Source organism: Falco biarmicus, chromosome 8 (genome assembly GCF_023638135.1).
Source record: "Falco biarmicus isolate bFalBia1 chromosome 8, bFalBia1.pri, whole genome shotgun sequence".
Taxonomy (NCBI): Eukaryota; Metazoa; Chordata; class Aves; order Falconiformes; family Falconidae; genus Falco; species Falco biarmicus.
Window position 1 is genome coordinate 60,932,158 of NC_079295.1, and position 17,180 is coordinate 60,949,337.

Genomic DNA, 17,180 nt, shown 5'->3' on the forward strand with positions numbered 1-17,180 from the left:
ATCTGCAGAGGTTGGCGATGGCTGAACTGGGGATTAGTGCAGCACGGCAGAGAGTCTGGGGCTGCTGTAAATGAGGATGCAAATGAAAATATGTCAAGCATCTTTCATCCTAGGCGTTTCCAAATGGGCTGTGTTATTTTCAGGAGCTTTCAGCCTGTGGAGTGGGGAGAGACGGATGGCAAAGCGGCTGTCTGTGCTCAGTACAAGTTTCAGCCTGGGGTTAGGCGGAAAGGCAAGAGCGCTCTGGGCTTGTTTGATCCTGCTTTGTTTGCTTTAGGGAGACTCGGATACCTGAAGTCCCATGATGGAAAACTGACTTTTGTGCCCTGATGTTTGCTTTGTGAAATTATCCACTTTGTCATTAGTTCATGCCTGGGTTTGTGCAATATGCGCATTGTATGCAAATTAACATGGTTTAAACCAATGTCAAACAGGCTTACATTTGAGAAAAGTTAATATTTCTCTTGGCAGTTCTGATATCCTTTGTTCCTTATGTACTGAATTAATTGCTTCTGCCAGCTCTTGCTCTATGCACATGGCGATAGTGTCAGAGTGACTTGCTGAAAGGCCTCTGCTTTTTCACTAAACAACATGGAAATTCCTCTTGTTTTGCAAAGTATGTATCTGAGATGTAACCGCTTCTGCAAAGCCTCCAGAACAAGAGAGCAAACCAAAACCAAAAAGTAAACAATTTGTGGTATGAAGCTACCACAAGCAAAAGCAAGCTGGCCTTGGCCTCACGTTTGGGTTTCTCCAGATGGACTGTGCCAGGAGGCTCGGTGCTGGGATGCGGGATGCATCCAGAGCAGCAGCTCGGTGCTAGTGTTTGAACCCTGAATGCAAGGTGCGGCCACCCAGGCTCCAAATGCGAGTTACGATGTTAGGATGCATAGCTATGAACGTGCATTTCATCCATGGTCAAAAAGCACTAAAACCAGAGATAGCGTTGGTCTGCACTGTGCTCAGCTTGGGTGTTAATTGCCCTCTTTAATTGCAGGGCAGGAGCTGCTGCCGATGACACAGCAGCACTTCAGGAACAAAGTGTGTCTCGAGCCATTTCTCAGGTTGGCACAGAGGTTCTGCTTATAAATGTCCTTATCTGCTTAATCTGCTTAAGACAGATTCAGTTTTGTTTGTCAGGTGTAAATGACCCCCTTGGGTTTTGCGCAGGTTGGTTCAGTGATGGTACGTGCTGCGAGTCATCATGGCCTTACAAAAGCTGCAATTTCCCCAGTGCCATTGGCGCAGCCCTTTGGAAACAGCAAAGTGGTGCTGCTTTTACAGTTCCTCAAAATTGAGAATTTTATGGTGTTAGAAATGCTGATAATTTCTAGCGTTGTCCGGGGAGCAAACCTCCTACGGTGCCCACACAAGATGCTTCTCTCTCTCCTGGGCTTTGTCACAGCTTCCTCTGATCAGCAGAAGAATGAGCAAATGCTTTAGACTTTGAGGTTTTGAGTGGCTTAGATGAAGGCACTGATATATGTCCCAGGCTACGTCCATGGTGGAGCCTGTTGGTGCGGACCAGGGAGGCGGCGATGCAGGAGTGGTGCTGGAGAAGGGACTGCTCGACATATGTGCGTGAAGGTTTTGGGCTGAACCCATCCATTATTCTTGTGTTTATTTCTCATTCCATCAACTTAAGTTGCGTTTCTGGCAATTGTTTGTTTGCTTTGGGCAGTTATAGTTATATCGGTGTAAATATTTTCTAGTGATTGTCAAGTGTCTGGTTTACTTTAGTTTCTTGCAATTTCCTGCTGTAGCTTAAAAAAAAAAAAAAATAAAATTTAAAAGGCAGAAAAATCACCCTTCCCGTAAGCATCAAACTGCGCCTTTTTCAGGCAAAACTCATACCTTTGAAATTTTAAAGGCACGTTTTTGTGATTTCAGAACTGAAGGGGTGGCATCTCTGCTATCAGAGTGACTTCTCCACTGTGGTTGTAAAATGGTACAGTAAAACCCAAGTGAGTCACTGCTGCCGGAGTTAAGTGGCCATGGGAAATTTATGGTCATACCCTAGTTCTTGTTTATCCTTTTCTTTATCCCATCCGTTTCCTATTCAAACTCATTTTTGTTGTCATGTATGTATATTGAATAGCAGCATCTTTGCGATGGGAGTCTTGTATGCGCACACTTTGCAAAACATATAAGTGTCTCCTGGTTGCTGTAACAGTAATAGCACAATAAATGCTCAGAGTTGAACCATGCTGAATGCCTGTAATCTGGGACTTTTTTCTTTCTTTGGGGTTTTGTTTTTTTTCACTGTAAAGGTACTCCTTTTTTCTTCTTTCCTGTATGCTTTCTCCAGTTTCCCATTCAGATCCTGGGCGAGTGGGCACAGGCACTGTGAGAGCTGGCTTGTGCGCTGGGCTGGCCCTGGGATGCCCTACTTCTGCAAAATTAGTTTTTCTTGCAGCAATACGAGCTGGGGCTGGATCTTATTTATTTTACCAAAGTCGTTTTTTCAATATGAGAACAATTAATAAATGATTATGGAAAAGAAATTCAGCATTTGTTCCCCAACCCCTATAAATAAGGTAATTGCCCTCTCCGGAGGGAACAAAGTTGGCAGAAATTTCAGAGGGAACTGTTGAACTGCGGTATTTGTTTGACATGTTTTAAATGGTTTACCAAGCAAAATCAGACACAAAGGGAAAGGGCCTTGTCAATCGGCTGGCGTGCATCGGGCTGCTAAGGTCTCCCTGTCAATCAGAGCAATAGCAGCTTTCCTGGGTGGCTGAGGAGTTGCTGGAGGGAGGTGGGGAGCAGCTGTGAGAATTTGGGGATATTTTATTAATTTATTTTTTTTTTTTCAAATGTTCCAATTCTATACAAGTGACACATAGTTTCTTGGAGGATCTGATTTATTATTATATGGATTCAGGCAGAGTGTTTGCAAAATTTACTCTGCTTTATGGTATCGCAGCAAATGTAAACACGTATAATTCAAGAGTGCCAGAAGAAAATGAAGGTGGGAAATGGCCTTTGTCAGCAGCAGGAGGGGTTTAGACAGAGCTGTGAAAAGAAGAGAAGAAATGGAGCTGTGACCAATCATAAGATTAATTTTTTTCTATGTCCAAGAGGAAGAGTATGGGTCACTTTTGAAGAAAACGGAGGTGAAGCGATGCCAAGGGTTAGGGGAGGCTCATGCCACACAGGATGGTGCCCGGCACCAGACTGGTGGCGGGGATGGTGCCGTGATGGGTTTCCCTGCCTGCAACCCGGGGTGTGGGGGGCCCGTTGGGGCTGACCCCCGCAGCAGCTGGCTTCTTCGCTCAGCTGGAACTTGTTTTAGCTCCAAACGCAAGCAAAAAGATAAGAAACAGAAACATCAGCAAGAGAGAGGTTTGACAGCCAAGTTGTGCAGAAACCAGATGTCATTCTTCATAGCTTTCTCTTACCCGGGTGATGTGGGTTACTGCACCCCTGCCTCTGGGTAAGGGAACATCACCCTGCCAGCCAAAAGTCTGGTTTAGAACAAATTTTAGCCGTGGTTGCAGCGGGCTGTCTGGTTACAGGTCTGTACGACCGCTTGTGAGTGCAGGGTAGCGATGCACAAACATGCCTGGAGCCTGCGCTGAAGCTGCCCTGCGGGACGAGATGCTTCGCGGGGGCTCCCCGACAGGCAGCGGTGACCCCCTGGGGCCAATGTTTTCTGCTTCCCAGTGCAGTAAATGTCATTGCTCTGTGTCAGATGAGTTTAGGGTCGTTTCTCCAATGGCAGAGGTCTGTGTGGTATGCAGTACCTGCTGCATGGCAGGGCTGCTGCGAGCCCCGGGCCGGCAGCGGTGGGCTCTGCTGGGAGGCACAGCCGCGCGCGGAGCTGCCTGAAGCGCAGCGCCAAGAGAACGTGGAGCTGATGTGGTTGCAAAGCAAAATATAGTTTGGGGATTTACCCTGGCTTTGCAACCATTCAAATTACCTGGAAAATCCAAACCCAGAACTGATCTTTACTGAATTCAGAGGCTGTTGGAATATTTTGGGGAGGGGAATGACCATTTTTTGTTGTGTAAATTCTTAGTTTACTTCTACAGACCTGCATTGAGTTTCTATAAAACCTTTTCAAATCTGTAGACACTGCTGCTCCTAAGGTTGGGATTCCTTAAAAGTTTTCTAAAAACTATGATGAGTGGAAATGTTGGGATTTGGATTTGCTTTCAGACCAGGCTTCATTTCTCAGTGCTCCGTACATCCCCCCGAGTCCCATCCCTTAGCACAACCTGGCAGTTCCTCGGCCGTGGGTGCAGGAACTGCTGAAAGCTGATTATGAGCATTGACTAATCGTCAAACAACACCAACCCCATTCTTGATGGAATAAGTCAGATGTGCTAGAAAATTTTTCATCTGTGGGGAGAAAAATACCAGCTGAAGCAGTGTTTTGAAAATATTATAATCCTGTTTGAGGGTTTTTTCCCTGCTTTCAGTGTTAATTTCCATCCGTTACACTTTCACATGAGGTTAACTGCCCTTCCAAAGTCTTCATTTACCTCCATTTCAGAGTTCAGTGGCAATATATCTATATTTATGCAGGACTTTAAAGGTTTCTACCTGAAGTACTCTTAGGTCCTCAGGTGAAATTACATCCAGTATATGAATAGTTTAAAAGTGTATTCTGGAATCCAGAAAGCAAAATTGAAAGCAGGATTCGGCTTATTGTGTTGTGTCTTAAATCTAGGTCTGATTTTAGTTAAAAACTTGGCAAGGTGCAGCAATAGGCATTGTATATTAATCAATGAAAGATGAAGGGCAGCCCCGCCGGCCGGCTTTGGGGGGAGACCTGCCTTTTCTTACTGTCTCTCAAGAACAAGGTAGACTGGGAGAGTTGGCAAAAGTCTTGGTGCAGTACCTGGAGTATGTGATTGGGGAAAATAGTGCTCTCTGGACAAAATGGCTCATAAAATGACAAAATGGTTCAATCAAGCCTCAAACTGACGTATTTGGGAAGTGAAATCCTACGCGTTGACTTTCTTTTTTGCAAATCTTTTGTCCCTGACTGTGACAAAAGGATGCGCCATCACGCCCATGCCCATGTCTGCAGCTCCAGTCCGTGCAATCCCACCAGTACACTTGTCCTTAACACCAAACCAAATGAGTCGGATGCTTTTTGTGTTTCCCTTTCATAGTTCTCTGGCCTGGTTTCCTCCTTCCACTGTATTTTGCGCCGTTTTCCTCAAACTTGGATACTTTAAAATACAAGTGGAAACTGCTGGTAGTATCCAAACTTAGAAACATATTGGATAGCTTTGCTCAGAATAATTGCCTCTTTCTTTTCATCTCATCTCAATGTTTAAAGAACAACAATACCTCATCTCCACTAAACCTTTGAACCCTTCCTGGATATTGTTTGGTAAAGTTAAAGTGGCAATCCTGCATTTGCTTAGCTGATCTCTAAAAAGCACAAATGATAGGAATTCAAGTATCTGTAGATAAAAAGTTGCACCTTTGGGTTTGTCAGAAATAATTCAGATTTCCTGTTTGATCTTTGAGATGCTTTTTACTGTTAAAAAAGAAAATAAAAACACTGTGCATCTCCTATGCGGATGCCTTTCTATCCTACGGGGAAAAATGTGTTTAGCTGTCACGTCAAAAGACTTATAGACCTATTGCTTTATAGACAACTGAAAACTTGGAGCTGAAAATAGTCTAAGTACCACTGAAAGATACATTTGGCTGTTTGGTAACAAGTTAAGCATCTGGAAGAAGCAGCTGAGCAAAGTCAGTCACTTCATTACGGCTTTTTGAGCTGTTTGCAAGACTAGTGATCCTGGAGCAGCCAAGTAAAACAAGCTATTCATCAAATAACATGAACGGAGTAAGCAAATGAACGTGGTTAAGGAAATCACGGTGGTAGTTTTGGTAATTCGTAAATGTAACGTGTGCTTGCAGAGCCCTACAGCGTACCTTGCATCTTGTAAGCTGTTGGCTGAGCCGCACGCTTGGAAGCAGTTTGGTGCAACGCGTTGGCTCCGGAGAAGACTTTGGTCTAAAATGAAGTTGTTAACAAAACATTCCCCAGGTGTGTGAGCAATATATCATCCCCTCTTTGCACCTGAATAGGAACCGCTGCCACTGAATTCTGGGCCAGAGGAGGCCCAAAACATGGCAGAAAGGGGCTATAGCAGAGTTTGGCTTTGCAACTCCTGTGCATATCGGCTCGTGCTGTTTCATTAATTGCGCCTGTTCCCCACCTTGTGCCAACCACCTCTGAGGCATGGCATGTGCCAAAGAAATGTCAGCGTGCTTTCTTGTATCTCAGCTATATTTTTCTACATGCTGAAATACCTTCCCCTCACCCTCAGTCTTCCTACAGCTGTTTTATACTCAGTCTCATTGCTAATTGTATGCTTACACCCCCTTCCCAGCCGGCAGCGAGCTCTCCTTGGCCCCAGCTCTGGTCTCTCCAGCCTGGTCACCTAGGGCTGGGCATGACCCAAGGGAGATTTTCTGTCTCTGTGGCCACGTTATCTTAGATGTGAGTTGTTTTGCCTTCTGATGGCAGTTGTAATTAACCTCTGGGATGCCCTTTGGTATTTCATCGGGCTGCCCAGAGGCTTGTGCAATTGTTGCCTGCGTCCAGCCTGAAAGTGCTGGTGCTCTTTGATTTTTATTTTATTTTTTCAAGTATTTTTTATCAGTGCCTTGGTGTTGGTGATCGCGCTTCTGCTTGTCAATTGGATTCAGACTTGACACAGATTAGCATTATGGCTAGAAGCCTAATTCTTTAAATGGTCACACAAATGCTGCTCTTAAATAAAAGCAATTAATGACTAACTTATCAGAGCTCTTAAGTGTGGCCATTTAGACCTCAGCCAGCAATTCTAACTGCAGCTGACTCGGCGTATTTCGGCTGGAAGCTGTGCAATGTAGGTCAGATACGCGACAGTAAAAACGATTATATTTGTTTTGATCATTCACACTTCCTACAGGAAACAACATATTCCTTCTACGGAGTGAATCAGACTAGCACATGCTGGTTCCGTCTATATAATGGAAACTATATTTTCCATAAAAGTTTCATATATTCCTTTGTTGGAAGGATTTCAGATGAGTGGGAAAGCAAACTGTTTATGCACAGCAAATCTGGTGTTTGCCCAGGGTCGTCAGGGAGAGATGATGGTTGTACTTTTAATTATATGCCCAGTTAAAATAAAAAGTTTGGTGATTAAATTTTCAGCATGGTGAAAACTCCAGGTCTAAATATTGCATTTCAACACACAACAAACCCAAAGTCTTAAAAAGGTGGTTTTTTTGGTTTTTTTTTTTCCTCTGCATCTCTTCCGTAAAAATTTTTCATCACTGATTTCATTGCATTATCAGGACTAAAATGAGAAACACTGCTTAGGAGCAAATATAGCATTTGAACAGGGGCCAGGAATTCCTTTTACAGTATAAGCTTTTGTGTGAAATAAAAGCCAAACAGCTGCTCGCAACTTAAGTCTGAGTAAGTGATCTAATGCTATTGCTCTGGTCTCAAATTTGAAGCTAAATTGTTTCTTTGCCAAGGACCTTGTGCCAACCTACCTGGTCCCAATTTGTGAGAACAAAGTACATTGTTTCTGCTGCTCTGGGAGTGAAATAATTTTATTTGACATTTTTTTTCCATTATAATTTCAACCCTGATGTGGGAAGCCTCCAAGAGGTTGACATTCTACTTCTCACCTCCAGTCCTCCAGGATATATCTCAAGGAGGCAAATACCTCCTTGTAAGGCTAGTTGGGCATGATGTATGGGGGTATTTTAATATACCTGAAGACTCTTTATTTGGCTATTAGTATAATTGGCTTTTGATTTATTTGGTTCTTTTTTTTTTCCTTTCGTTCATGTTGCTGTGCTTATCAGCTGCTCTCCAGGCTTTCCCTGGGTCACCCTGCCACCATGTGAAATCTCTTCCCAGGGGCTGCCAGAGACACCACCAGAGCCTGAACTGGAGACCCACACCCAGAGCTGGGCCTTGGTGGAGCGTTAGCTGTAACTAAGTCTTTTGGCATCAAAGCTTCCCCCAGTCCCCAGGAAAAAGCTTAATCTGGGACAAGGCGGATGTCCCCAGATGACTTTGGTGAAGGTTTTTAATTACTTGAGATGCTTCTAAATGTGGGAGGTGACCAGAAGCTACTATATGTGGGGCAGTTGATTTTTCAGTTGTCCACTTCCTCCCCTGTACAACCACACTTGTACATTATTGGGAGGATGGAGGGAACGTTTAAATAACTACAAAACATTGTGGCCAGTACTGTTTAAACTTAGACCAATAATTTTCATGCTTTAGGGGGAAAAAAAAAAAGTCAAATTGCCAAGAAAGGAACTTCCCTAGCTGTATGGGAAAGGTAGAATACTTCTACAACCCTGTTAGGCATAGGCTGTATCTCTCAGATACACTGTTGTGCACTTGCCCTTTCACAAAAGGTTTTAATTTCCAAAGAATTTGAATTGTGCTCTAAGCGTACAGTGAGTGGTTAAGTTCCTGTAGGATTTATTTCAACTGTATTAGCAGAAGGGAGGAGAAGAACCCTGTGGCCAAGAAATGCCATGTCCTTTCCTGTGGTGGTGACTGCCTTGGCTGGGACCCAGGGAGATCTCAGAGCCACCCCAGCCTCACAGGGCAAAACAGGATTTACATGCTTGTTCTAAAGAAATGGTTTTTTTAATAGAAACTTAAAGTGAGCATATATGTATTGTATTTAGAAGTTTGTTATTGAGATTTTTTTCTACCTCAAAAAATAACTACAGGTTTAAAGAGTTTCGGTGCATTGATGTGATAAGCATGGCATAAAAATTTGTGTGCGAAGAAAATGGGGAAAAAATTCCTGAAGTCATCTGGTCCGTCTCCTGAACGTGTTAGATCACCCACACAATTTACATGGTGCTGCTACCTGTGTTTCTTCTGGTTGCTCTTCCATCCCACCAAAGGCCAGTGAGAAGACATTTTCCTGGCAGTGAACAGCATCAATGTGCATCTGTTGCCACCAGCCTCTGCAAGGTCACAGTAATGTAATAGCCCTTTCCTGTGTGCTGCGACATTTTAACGGCGTTGCTCAGAGTACCTCTCCCAGCGTTGTTCTACTGATACGTTTACTGGGACAGTAGAGTTCCTGATGGCTGAATCATGTTTCCTTTAAATTACATTGTCAAAAAGATCATTTCTCTTGTGTGTGTTATGACTGGCACAAACACTAAATTGACTAACACAGTGTCAGTAATCATCTCATGTCCTAGTCTGTGGTGCAGCATAGCTCATCTGCAAAATCCTCTTCCAAAACCATCAGTCGTTGTCACCTGGCTTCAGAGATAACTGTACGTGTTCATGCTTCTGGATCCCACGTGGTGCGGAGCGGTGGGTGGGATGCAGTGTCCTGAAGCCATATGCCCCATCCTGCCTCAAGGTGCCCCTTAAACAGCTATGCCAAGGGAAGGGTCACGTCGTATGCGAGAGAGGACTTTATTTTCTCTCTTCTTGTTGTGTCGGCAACTGGCTGCTAGCAAATGGTCTGCTTTCTTAGACGGACTTCTTGTTGGATAACCCAGGGCGGTATGAATTCGCACATCGATCCTCCTCCCAAACCCTCACAATCGCATCATCACCTGTATCCATCTTCTGTCACTTAACTCTGTTGAAGATAGCGGTAGCTTTGCTGGATATTTTATATTGGGTAACCAACCATGTTAATATCTGTAGTTTAGAGATATTTGTGTGACTCGGCTGTCATTGTGGTAAAGTAGTATGATGATTATTTGTTGTTGTTGTTGTTTTGGTACAGCCTTTACTTGCATCTTACAAGGCTTCATCAATGCTAGCTTGTTGCTCATCACCTGGTTGGATTACTGTAGACTGCAGGCTTTTCAGAAGCTAAGCCAACATAATAGCATTAGGTTTTCAAAATCGATTATTGTTTATACTGAACTTGGCCAGGAGCACACAAACACCAAATGGCTGCTGGAGTGGGTTTGGAGCAAAACTTAAATCCCCAGTGTGGTATTCCCTGGGTTTCCCTTGGTCTGCGGTATCTACTGGGACGTGTGTGCGCTGGTGGTAGCTTGCTGGTACTGTTGTGTAGCAGAAGATATCTGTAGCTGTGGCATTTTCTCCTCATATATATCCCACGTGGAAGGAATTTTGCTGTGTGCATTTTGCTTCACTGAGATATGCTTTTGCTCTGTCTTTTGAAGCATATGGCACTGTGGAGCCCTAGTCAAGAGTTAATGCAGATGAAGGTTACGGAAACAAGTCCAGAAGCAGACGTGGTATTTGTTTAACAGGCTGTTCCTGATCATCTTCATTTATAAAGATGATGTTGCTTGTGGGGCAATGTGCAGAAAACAAGGTAGTCCTTAGAGGTAGAGGAAATGCCTTCTGCATGCAGAAAACTTGAGGGGAAGAGAGGATTAAACAGAAGAAAAAATTTTCTTTTGAAGACCACAGGAGAAAGAATTTAACAGCTTTTTTAAAGATGCTGAAACTGTGACATGTAGTCATGCAGTGTTGGATGAGTTCTGAAACAGGAAAACTTTGATTTTTATGTTAAACTTGATTTGTAACATGGAAGCAAAATCTGTTGGTGATATTAGCGTGATGGTTGTGGGCTTGCTTTTGGGATGGGCTTGGCCCTGTCCCTCAGATGCTTTATGGTTTGCACATGGCAGCTTGCACTCTCCTTTTTTGGAAACTGAGAAACAATAACGGTGGAAAATGCTGCCCAAATGGGCATTAACCATAGACTACATCCACAACTGTGTGTGTGTAAGAATAACATCTAAATACAAAGTATGTGATTCTCTGCTTACAGGGAAGCGTACGCATTAGTGTTTAGTTACTGGCATCTTTTCTGAATGCACGAGGAACAGCATTATTCAGCTGCCTCTCGGCCTCGACTCGCTCGTTTCTCTTCTCTGCAGTTTTTGCATATAGAATTTTGAAAATGACGAAGAATTTACTTATTTTTTTTTCTGCTGTGGGATCCTGAGTCTGGAATGGCTAATTCTGATTGTAGATAATGTGCATTAGCTTTGAGTATTTCCATGCTCCAAAAATGCAATTCTTCAAAACACAAGTACTTTGTGTCAGATCTGAATGTTTCACGAGAGATTTTGTAATCCAACATGTCAAACTTGTTTAAATGTGAGATTGTAACTGAAAACCAAAGGAAGCAATAAGTGCTTCATTATCATGCCTACCTTACAGAAGTGTCTTGCAGTTCTTGGAAAAATGAAAAACATTATGTTTCTGCAAGAAATACACAACAGTCTCATGCTGTGGGGGCACTCCCAATATGTGCATGTGCTCCTCGTGTTTGTAAACAGGCTGGTGTTTCACAGGGGCAAATTTAGGGACTCAAGCAGAGCAACACTCATCTCGGTCTGCTCAACAGCTCCAGGCAACCTGGTTGCTGGTTACTTCTTGCTTCTTTCCTGAGGTGACTTTGTGTTAGCAACTGTTTGAGTAGGAAAAAGCCTAATTTACACATGTGTTCTGAGAAAGCAGACCTTGAGGGTACCTGTTTTCTCATCTGTTCCAGGCAGGGATGCTTTAAGTTACCTAGTGCTGAAGATGCTATAAGGGTGATGAATTCCAGCCAAATGCTGCTGGAGGACTCCAGTGTGAGTTTGGCATCACCTCTGTTGCCCAGCTCTATCACTACACGGTTTTCTAGCCATAGCAGAAAAAGGAGTCTGTGTTCATCTTCCAGATTTGATAAAACTGCGCCTGACTTGCCTAACAGGTAAGGCTCTGAAAAGATGACTGTGACTTGCTTTATGAGGTTTTTTCCAACCTTTCTAGGTGTTTTAAGTGTGTAGTATCTTCTTGTACTCACATAGTGGTATCTGTAGTATCTCATCTTGTACTTCAGTATGAGTCCTGGACAGAGATAGTCACTTTCTCATTAAAAAAGTGAAACCAAATCCATGTGCATGTTTGTGCACAGACACTTTCTGAAAGATTTTCAACATTACCGCCTCTGTCCAGGACTCATACTGAAGCAGCTGCCTGGTGTAGATGTGGGAAACTGAAATCTACCGTGAAAACCTTTCTACCTTGCATGTAGCAGCCCCCACAGCTGCCAAAATATGCATCCTCTTGTTTTAAAAATAAAAGGGGGTGTGGGGTGGGGTATATTGCATACATCTGCTCCTGCTCTGCACTGTGCTGCAGCTGTGCCAGTGTATTATCTGGAAATGGCCTGAGTAAGACCAGCCATAACACGAGGGAAAAAATCCCATGTTTGATGTAAGTGCAATTGTGGCTTTATTCCAGTCACTTCTTAATTTATATCTCAAATTCAGTTTATCTTCATGCCCTGGTGACTAAACAAAAGAGCTGTATGCACTTGACTGTTTGAAGAAACTGTCTCTGGGTGTGTGTGTGGGGGGGAAAAATGATTTAAGAGGGAGAGGGAATCTAGAGTACTGGGCAAGCCGCACCATCTCAGTTGTTTTAAATGGAGCAGAATCAGCGCTTTGGTTTCAGCATGTGTGTATATATCACCTCACTATTTGAATGAGCTTGAATATTTATTTTTTTTTCTTTTGCAACAAGCATCCATCCAGGGTAAGAGGGGCCTCGGTTGGCTACAATTAAGAAAAACACTTAAACACCCTATATTTGTTTTTGGTCCTGAAACATATCACCTCCAGCTAATATACTTTGTGTGCCAGTTTCACTGGTGCTGGAGGATGTTAGATCTGGGACTCAGATTTCCTCTGCTGCATCTTGTTGGGATGCTTTAGGACTGTGTTCCCCGAGCTGTGCATTCATCCCATCCGCTCACTGGATCTCTTTCATTTTAGCTCAACTGCAGGTAAAGAAGAGTTTGAGGCTGTAAACCTTTAGTGCTGAGGTCCTGAGGGTGCTTTAGCTAAAACATACGTTAAATGCTGCCCCTTTATTATTCCAGTAAATACAGCAATATTTCAGCGTGGTTCCTGGAGCAGGAATTCTCTTCCCCGAGGTAGAGCACAGCTGCCTGACATATTGTGAGGAGGATGCTTGTGTGCATCTCTGCTCAGAAAGGCTGTGCGGAGGTATAAGGAGGAAAACAGTTTGTTGCTTGTTCTGTGTCTTGAAAGCAACTGGATCACATATTGAACTGCAGGAAGCTTTCCTCAGCTAACAACCAGAGGTTGCCTTCTGGGTGGCTCTTTTACTGACATAAAACAGCCCAGGATTTCAGAGAGCTTTGGGGCACTTGGGCCAAATTTAAAATGAATCTAGATATTATTTTTCTTGTTTTATTTGGAAAACTTCTGTAGGCTGTAGGTGCTGCATGTTTCCAATCTGAGTCTGGTATTTGCTTTGAATCTTTGGGTCCGTTGGAATCCAAAGCCAAAAAGGTTCACGCAAAGTGTTGTGACCCAAAACTGTTTAATCTTAGATCTGCGGTCTTGGAGCCCGCAGCCTGACTTGAATACCTGATGAGCATCAGCTGAGCAAGCATCGCAGAACCTGACTTCTGCCCATGAACCATAAACCTTTTCCCCAGGGAACAAGAAATTAAATTGGCCTTTGTGCAGGAACAGCCAGCTAGACCGGGGCCGCGGTTTCCTCATGCTCAATACCAGATCCCACAGTGCGCTGCTGCGAACTTCTCCTTCCTTCTAAGTGAAGCCATATGAAGAAAAAAAAAAATCATCTCCACTTTTCTGAGAGTGGCTGAACCAACCAATTTGTTCAAGCTATTCTTCTGGTTGATTCATTTTTAACTGAAAAAACACTGATATATTGAAGGCAACTTGAAAAATGCCAAGAGGGAAGATGAGGAAACAGAATCTGAACAGTTTCAAGCTCACAAGAAAAAAAAAAAGTGCAAGCATGTGAGTGGGTAGACCATCCAATATGGTGTACAACTTAATCCCATGTCAGAGCACAACGAGTTAGATATTAATTCATCTAGAAAGTAAGGCACTAAATGTAAGCTCAACGTTTACGATTCAGAGGACTCAACATGATCAGCTCATTGTGGGCAAGGGGAAAAAAAATCCTCTGATGTAAAGATATCCAGTGATATAAGTCTTGATTTCACTTGGCTAAGGTTTTTGCTTGAATTTTGTTCCCAGCTACTTCTTTGTATCAATGTACCCCAAAAAGAGTCCCTGAGAGCTTCAGCAGCATGTGGCTTGAAGAAAGAGATGGGCAGAGGTTTAGGGTTCATATGTCTGTATAGATGTGCTCAGTGGGAAAGGGTGATGTGTAGGAGAAGTTTAAGTGAAAAGATAGCGCAAGCCTGGTGCCACAAGTTCTTGGGTAAAAATGTGCCTCAGTGGCTTAACGTTTAAAAAGCAGCAGCTATCTTCAGTGAGGTTTTGTGAGCTGTGGTCTCACGCTCTTTTTCTTGCTGGCATTTTACACTTGCTTTACTCTTGACGAACATTGATTTACCTTATTATACCCAAGAGTAAGGCAGCAATTTGCCTATCAAGCTGAAGGGACAGGAGACAGTGATACAGCCTCCCAAGGCCGGGAATGTGGCTCAAGGGCCAGATCTGATTTAATTACGAGGGGCAAAAAGACATTGAACACACGTAGGGCCATAGACCTGTTTTCCTGGTGTTGATGGATTACAGCATTCATCAAGCAGCCCGATTTGCAGCTACCCAATTTGCCGTAGGTAAATTAGTTCAAACAAGGTTAATTTACTACAGTGTAGACGAGTACGTGGTTTTGGCTTTTGACAGTATTTTACATGAACTATAAAGCGATGTTGGTTTTTAGTATTTCATTTACTCGCCCACGGTAGATGACATAAGTGGCTGCTACCCAGCAGAACAGTCAATTGAGTCTATTTACTGTGAACTCTTTACCTTGTTTCTGAGTAGCTATTCTTTAGATATACCCATCAGCTCTTCCTCATAATGCTTCCAACTAGCAAGATACTTCATTCTTATACTTTGTCTTTGGGTTACTAAATCTATCATCTTACTGTAAAGTTTATGGTCGTGTCAGAAATTGCATATTATGCCCTGGATTAAGGCTGTTTAGCTTGAATGTGACAAGTTGTTTAAAAAGATTGCTTTATGCTTTGTGTTCATTCTCCTCTCCAAATTGTCTTTCATAACAATGTAAATAAAGAACTCCCAGAACTGATACGGCGGAACTGGCATGGTTAGAGGAAAAGGCTCGGCTATTACACAATTGACATTAATGCAACATAAATCTTAATTATATTGAACAAGTATCAAACTGCAAGGTCTTAAGAGATGGAGTCATTAGGTAACAGTTTACAGTGAACATTTATCTTCAAACAAATTCCCAGGCCTCCTTAATTTCCTTTGTAGTCTCTTAAAGGGGTTGGAAACAAGACGTGTAGTATGGACTTACTTTATGCCCAGCTCTCTTAGCAGTATCCAAAGTTGGCCACCCAGCACAGGCTAGAAATTGCTAAAGTATTAATTTCTAATCGTGCAGACCATAAGCCTAATTTCATCTGCACAGGATGAGGTTGCATTAATGACTCCCGTGTTACTCCTGCGTGCTGTCCTCTTGCTGCGGGGAGCCAGGAGGTCTTTGTCCTTCCGCTCACCCGCATCTGCATCACAGGATTGCAACTTCCAAGTCTTGCCCAAAGTGGATACTGGATGTGGTGCATTTCCTTTTAATCCCTGCTAAAATTTTTTCTCCTCAAGAGATGTTGCCATATTCAGCTATGCGGTAGCAGCAGGGTTCTGGATGTTGCTTCCAAGATACTACCTTTTTTTTGCCCAAATTGCTTTCAGATAAAACCTGCAAGTAAAATGGATAAGAATGGGGGTTTAGGGTTGGTTTTCTTCGCTCTCTCAACTTGGGTTTATCTCGTGGTTGCCACAAGCATGCTATACTTCTAATTCCACATGCTGCACCCGTCTTACAGATTTCCTTGAAAACTATAGGGAAAGAATTACAAGATCATAGAATGGTTAGGGTTGGAAGGGACATTTAAAGGCCATCTAGACCAGCCCCCCTGCAGTGAGCAGCGGCATCTTCAACTAGATCAGGTTGCTCAGAGCCCCGTCCAACCTGACAATGAGTGTTTCCAAGAATGTGGCACCTACCACCTCCCTGGGCAACCTGTGCCAGTGTAGGCACCAGTCAGTTTTTCACTGTTGGCATGCAAGGTATTACGAAATCTCTTAAATTAAAAAAAAAAATATTAAAAAGCCAGTATTAAATTCCTTTTTATACAGAATCTTTGGTTTCTCGCAGTTTTCTCATGTTCTCTGCTGAAAGGCTCCATCCTAGGCTTTATGTGGAAGCTCCGTGTATTTGCCCTTCAATATCGGTCCTCCTTTAAATGCCTGAAAGCATCGCTACCAACTCATTAGTCACTTGTTTAAAAACTTGGCCTCCCTCTCCTGCACCTTCGTTAGGACATCTCCTCCTCCCTAAGAAACCCTGTGCTTTCTCACTGCCACTAGCAGAAGAGGTAAAGCAAAGCTGTTACCGAGCGAATTACTCTAGATTAAACGCACCCAGGAGGAGTCTATCAAAGGACACGGAAGGATTAAACAAGGCTGGTGCTCACAGCAGCACGGGGGAGCGGTGGGAGCCTGCTGGGGCTCAGGCTCTGCCTGGCAGTCAGGCCACCACAACCAGCCAAGAGGGTGCTACAGGCAGATTAGTTTTAATTACTCCGTTAAGACTTGTCTCCAAGGTTGGAAAAGGTGGTTCCTCTCCAGAGCAGTTTGACTTCAGGCTGGAGGGAGTAAACATTCCTCCTGGGTGTTATGTGGTATAATCATCCACCTGATCTTGAGAATTAAGGCAATTGAGGAGGCAGCTGAAAATACATTTCCAGGCAATTTTTTTTTTTTTTTTTTCTATCCCATAGGAAATGGTGAGCAAGTTGTTTAGGGAGCTACGACAGACATTTTCCACCAGCCCCTTGCAAGGGCACCCCAGGCTCTGGCTGCCAGCTGCACCCCCAGGGCGGGGGGAGCCCCTGTGCAGGCAGGGCTGTGCGGGGGGCTGCGGGTGGGCTGGGGAGGGTGGGCACTGTGCAGCTCATCCTGACTTTGGAGAGGAACTCCAGGCCATGGCTGGGGACACAATTACATGTTTGAGCACAGAAATGTTATACAGCAGGGGAAATTTTGAGAGGAGTGCAGAAATATTTAATGATTTTTGTTTATCGTGCTTTTCTCTTAAAGAAAAGAAAAAGGGCACAGAAAGGGGAGAGAGCAGCATAGTTTCACAGACAAAAAATGATCTTTTTGCT

At 43.5% G+C, this 17,180-nt stretch overlaps 1 protein-coding gene across 1 annotated transcript in view; it reads left to right on the forward strand.

Annotated features, from left to right (window-relative positions):
• Positions 1-17,180, forward strand: part of COL23A1 (collagen type XXIII alpha 1 chain) — a 189,056-nt gene that overhangs the window by 116,953 nt on the left and 54,923 nt on the right. The gene's annotated exons all lie outside the window — the stretch shown is intronic.